The sequence below is a fragment of the Micropterus salmoides genome, unplaced genomic scaffold (genome assembly GCF_014851395.1).
Source record: "Micropterus salmoides isolate LMB-PRFRI ecotype aquatic unplaced genomic scaffold, ASM1485139v1 Ms_hic_scaffold_11, whole genome shotgun sequence".
Lineage (NCBI taxonomy): Eukaryota > Metazoa > Chordata > Actinopteri > Centrarchiformes > Centrarchidae > Micropterus > Micropterus salmoides.
Window position 1 is genome coordinate 30,731,252 of NW_024040152.1, and position 6,000 is coordinate 30,737,251.

At 39.9% G+C, this 6,000-nt stretch overlaps 1 long non-coding RNA gene across 1 annotated transcript; it reads left to right on the plus strand.

Moving 5' to 3' along the window:
• The first annotated feature begins 397 nt into the window (after positions 1 to 397).
• On the plus strand, positions 398 to 5,563 carry LOC119896878. The gene is made up of 2 exons (XR_005443307.1): positions 398 to 2,142; positions 5,363 to 5,563. It is a non-coding gene; the product is annotated as an uncharacterized LOC119896878 (long non-coding RNA).
• The last annotated feature ends 437 nt before the right edge of the window (positions 5,564 to 6,000 follow it).

A 6,000-nucleotide genomic window follows, 5' to 3' on the forward strand; every position in this document is an offset into this window, starting at 1 on the left:
GTAGACCAGCAACTGCCGTGTTCTGCGAGTTAAAATGACTGTATTTAATAATGGACTGGTGGCTTTGATGAGAGCGCTATAGTGACTGTTCCTGGTTAAACAAAAAGGATCTTGCTGTTTAAAAAATGGTTGCTAGTTTCAAAAAACACAAGATACGCAGATTTACGCTCTAGAATCAAGACAAAATACACATTTCCAGAAAATTCTTGAAAAAAGTAGTTTTTTATTGAGAGCCTGTTGAAAGCATTTCACTGCACTGGCAGATTTCATCACTTAGGAAAACAAGTCTATATTTGGGACTCAATAGCTGACTAAAATGATCCCATAAGATGTTTCCTTACGTTCACACCTGCCCGGGCACAGCTTCAGCTTTCTGCAGAAACTGAGGTCATATTGAAGGTGTCTCCATTCAGCTGGTTTGGAGATTTGAACCAACAGCCTCCTAATAACTAAATGTTATAACACATGTCTCACTGGCTGTTGAAGAGTGATTCACTTGACAATCATGAACCAATAAGGAGAAACCCAACCCCTCATTAGATCTCTGATACCCATATTAGGCGTTAACAGTGCTTGAGCAGAAGAGGCCCCACTTTAATCCTATGGCGTTACAAATGGTATTATTGAAGTGTGTGCACAGTTGCATCAATATTCATCTCTCCGAAGACTATCGGTTTCAAAGTTGAATAATGACATGTAACAATAGCTTTTGCGAAAATATGCAAATACCTTCTGTTTCCCTTTCGGATTATGTTAATTCATATCCAGTAACCTGGTATCTGCAGTGTGCATAATATACCAAACTCTGTCCTACAATATGTCCTGTGGGCATGATATGGGAGGAGGCGTTATGGATGTGAATGCAAATACAACGGCTGCTGTAAAAACAAAGTAGGGATTATGATGGGAAGAAAATAAACCTCGCCTGGACACACAAGAATAAAAGAAGGGTCCTTTTACTGAGAAGAATCTGCACAAAGGCCCTGTTTAAACACCGGTTGGCAAGCTGATTTTAAGGTCAGGATTGAGAAAATATCTCATATTGGGATGTTCTATTCAGCGCTTGAAAGGTTGTACAACATCATACCCTACATCTGGTTTTCAGACAGATTAAGTATAAAATACAAACTGATCCCTGATCTTTTCAGAAAAATCAATTTCCTATCTGCAGTGTGAACTAGGCCAGGGAGAGAAAAAAAAGTCATGACTAAGGGATATCACAGCAAGGGCCATTTCAGTTCGCTACAGTAAAACTTAATCAAACAAATATAGCTGTACTATAAACCAGTGGGATGTTTATTTGTATTGAGATGAAAAGCCATTTCCCATCCAGATCCAGTCAATATTACATTCACTGTGTTGTCTTTCCACGCCTGGCCAAAGGGAAATGCAGGGAGGCATTTTGGACAAGAGTTCAGGAGAAAGCGCTTGATGTATTTCACACCAGCGTGAAGTAAAACTCAAATCTTTGTAGAAGTTTGTAAAAAAAAAAAAAAAAAAAAAGGCATGTGTGCAAGCTGATGTAATGTACATGATAATTCAATGAGCAGCAATGAAACAGAAACGTTAAGCCTCGAGCTGCCAATGCACAAAGAAATTCCATTCTTGTACACAGCTCCATTTTCGCATTTAAACCTGCTCTTTCATGCCGCCTCCATAATGTGGAAAGATTGAATACAAGACTAGAAAAAGAGAGCGGCGTGCTGAACAGGCCCACTGGACCCAGCGATTACCAGGTTCTGAACAGCAACCACAGCGCCTGGAGTCCCTCCTCTGATCCGAGCGCCGTACACGCGGGACCAGCCGCTCGCTAATAGAGACATTTACACCTTAGTAAAAGTTGGCAGGTGTTACCCCGCCGTTGTCGAGAGCAGACGCATGCCGGGCATCATTAGGCCCCGTGCCAAGCCTGCTTTGGCTGCCAAAGTCATGAGTGTTTGTGTGTGTGTGTGTGTTTTTGTGTGCATGTGCATGTGTGTTTCAGCAGAGCAGCGGAGGAAAGTGTCCTCTGCTGTAGTGGCATGCGAAGAAAGGCTCCTTACTGCAATGGAGAATGGTGTTACATTACTGCTCATCATGCCACATGTGTCTGTTCTGGATTGTTGGTCTGTAAGTGGAGCGGGAGGAGCAAGGGATTAAGAGGTAATGGCATCTGCATGAATACATGCATTTTTAAAAAATTATCGGAAAACATTCCCGAGATTGATAATATGTTTGACATTTAGTGTGCTTAACCGTTCATTCCTTTCTCCTTTAACGTGCTAATTTTCCTCTTCTTCTTCTACAATGCCTGCAAATGGAACTATTTGAAATGTATGACACTGTTAAAGTTAGGGAAATAATAAACAATGGTTATGTTTTAACATCAACACTTGGTTAAGGTAGGTAACATTTCTAAAAAGGGAAAATGAACTGTGACGGGACTTTGGGATCCCATATGAAAGTCAGATGGCCTACACACCCATCCACCAACCCAACCTCCACACACTCCACCTGAGCGCACTACTCTTACACTGGCACCGCACGTTGGATTTGAATGAGTGGCAGAGTTGTTCAGTACAAATTTAATTCCAAGGGATACTGGGCTGGAATCTCACACTTTCTGGATTAGAAAAACTGCCAGTGAAAGTAATTCTAGGCACCAATTACAAAATGTTGGCAAAGCAAATTAGTTGTATATAAACATATTTGAGGAGGTTGAAATTTCAGATACATTTGACTATTAATTGTGTTTAAATTATGTACAATTCAGCTTCAGTAAACTTGAACTGAAATGTATGAACAACTAATCTCCCATACTCCTTCCACATCCTGAGTCTTTTTCCTCCAGTTGCTCAGGGAAAGCAGGCAGAAAACTTAATCTCTCGCTATCGTTCCTTCATGGCTAACTAAACACATTGTCTTTTCTGCACACTTTCATTTTAGTTCTATTCCCCTCTGCGTTGTTTCTGTTCATTAACCATGACTCTTGTCTTGATTCCTACCAGGCCACAGTGCTTTGATGAGATTGATTTTTATCAGCTGATCAGTAGTAGTAGACACCCCCTATTACACTCTGCAGTCTGAGATCTGCGGCTGATATATCTGCATTTCATCACACACACAGACTGCACATACTCTGAGTAATGAAGTGTTAGTGCTGCAGTCACCCTCCGCCATTTACATACAGAATACATTACAGAAAGGTTTATATTATGGCTCCCATAGTTCGCAGTGAGATTCAATAAATTCTCCATCCGCAGAGTCGGCCTCCTTAGACAGAGCGAGAAACAAGAGAACGAACTAAAACATGAAGGCATGGGAGGAGGGGAAATGGAGGAGGGGAAATGATGTCGCGTCGCAGAGATACAGCTAGGTCTCCTCCGCTCAAAGAGTGGGATGTAAATTGTCTGCAAGCAGAAAAGCCATTAATAATAATAATGGCAATAATAATTTAGAAGCAGGGGATACACACATTTAGCCAGGCAATCAGAAATCCATCTGTGGAGGTGTTAATATTGAAGAGATGCTGATGCACAAAAAAAAAGCATCAGCATCTGAATATGTAATGACAACCGGGAGGCCATAACAAACACTGCTTTTATGTAGAGTATTACTTATTAAAATTGCATCTTAAATATTTATCACTTTATGGATGGCCCCTGTCACTGTTTCCTTATTTGTCTCCCTGAAGATTACTGTCTGCAGTGAAGGGAATGCATAAACTCCATTCAGATTATTACAACCCCCCTTTTCTTCAGAAATGGCCTGATTAAAATCAACTGCCACAGTAGATTGTGATGAATTATGCAGACTTCGGTAAGGAAATGAAGCAAAAGGCGGTAGTTCGTTTAAAAATTCAAGCTTGGACTTCTTAGGTAGATGTTAAAGTGCTGGAGAACGCTGCATACTGATAGTTATTAGCAGTATGAAGCATTGTTTTACTGGTGAAATGTTTGCACGTACAGATGTATGGCTGTTGCGTTTGTGGTTTGTCTCTGTCAACAGTGTAGAGCGAAGCAGTTGGAATTCGCGGCAGAGAAGTTTCTGCAACAAACGATCATTTATCTCCATGGTACTTTTTCATCAAGTCATAAACAAAATGAATACCTGCTTTCAGCTTACGTTCTGAGGGAGATGAATCAGCACTGGAAAGGTTAGGTATTCAAAAACGGTAGCACAATGATATATCATCGTTACGTGCTGTAAATGAGATAAAGTATTCAAGAAAACTTGAGAAAGTATAAGAAATATAACTGCTACGATTAATCTTGTCTCCACGGCGCTTGTACAGGGACTGCGCGGAGAGCTGTGGTCTCTACAAAGAGATGGCTTCAGCACAACACAATGTTGACATTATTGCATCTGGCAATGAAAATCAGACTCTATTTTGATGAATGTGACATCAGAGAAATCACGCTAAAATAGTTTGGGAGTTGTTAAATAAAAAAATGACGAGGGAAAAAAATCCATGACTTGCACCTATAAGCGAAAGTCCAGTTCACTCCTGGAGGTGGCCAATCAGATTTCAGATGATAGTGATACAGTGACGTTTTGCTGATACACTTGGCTGATATTAACAATGTTTCTTTGTTATAAATTATATTGATAATGAGCATAATTTAGGTGGTATTGCATTCCTTATGACACTTTTTGCAAATTATTAGTAAATAAACATAATTTCTAGGAAACACAGTTGAAACCGTTCATAAGATGTTAAATTAAAAACAAGGAGGCAAAAAAAATGATGTGAGTTACCTTTATAATTATACATATAAGACAGCCACTGTGGGCGTACATTAAGAATTAGGAGGTTGTCATGACTGGATTTGCTTTTTGTTTGAAATTTGTCTGTCTCTTGGCAGGAAGAGACAGAGAGGAAACATGGGAAGAGAAAAGGGGGTTACATGCAACAAAGGCCCTCTGCCAGATTCAAACCGGGGACATCGCAATTAAATCTTAACCACTGGGAAATCAGGCCCTGAGAAAATATCTTTTGATCAGAAAACAACTGTGCACGCAGCTTGATGCAGTCAGTATTCATGATCCTGGTCTAAGGACAGAGGGTGTTGTATGCTGTACAGATTGTAAAAACCCCTGAGGCAAATGCGTGACTTTTGATATTGGGCTATTTAAAAAGCTGGCTTCACTTGAATTCTAATTGTTTATGTGAGTGTTAAGAATGATTTGAAATAAAACAAAACTATGTGTTATACAGTGTAAATGTATTACTTCACCTTTATTCACCTACTACAGCATCACAAAATTCAAATGAAAAGGTCTATAATCCCCCATAAAAAAAAGAGCATGCAGGCAAAAATACAATTTGGAAAAACAATGGAGAAAAAAAAAAGCAAAAAACACATTATTTTTTCCATTGCAGAGACTCTGGAAGACTACAGATGTACAGAGTCTTGGCAAAAGACTTGGAGGACTTTTCAACACATGGTGTGAAGCAGTATTAGAGTTTCTGGAGGGTGGTTGGAATAATATCACAAGTTTGAGATTCAAGGACCCTGTTGAACCCAGCAACAAAACACAGCGCAGTGAACCCTCTAAGCTTCAATAAATTGAATTCCAAGAAGCAGCAGAGCTCCTTTATTTCACAGGTAGGGCCTATTTTTCAAAACTCTGTGTTTCTTTTTTCCATTTCTGTGTTTTGATCAGGCTATAATATCATGCGACAGGGATGACTGCTCCTGTCTCCTCTCTCTCCTCCTCTCCTCTCTCCGTCTCTGTCCTGTCTAAATAAAGGAACACAGAGGAAGAGGTTTTAATGAGATCAACACAGAGCGCCGGTTACATTGATAAGTAAATACTACAGCTTTAAATGCTTCTCGCACTCAATTGGCTCCCTGCTATTGTTGCAGAGCGTACGCCTCAGTGAACACTAAATTTTCACTGTCACACTTCAATAACCCTAATTGTCCAAAATAAATGAGCTAATTTCTGAAGTTCCATTTTCATGTGCAGGAGATAAGGCAACTTTGCTGATTGATTGGATTCCTTTGTGTGTGTGTG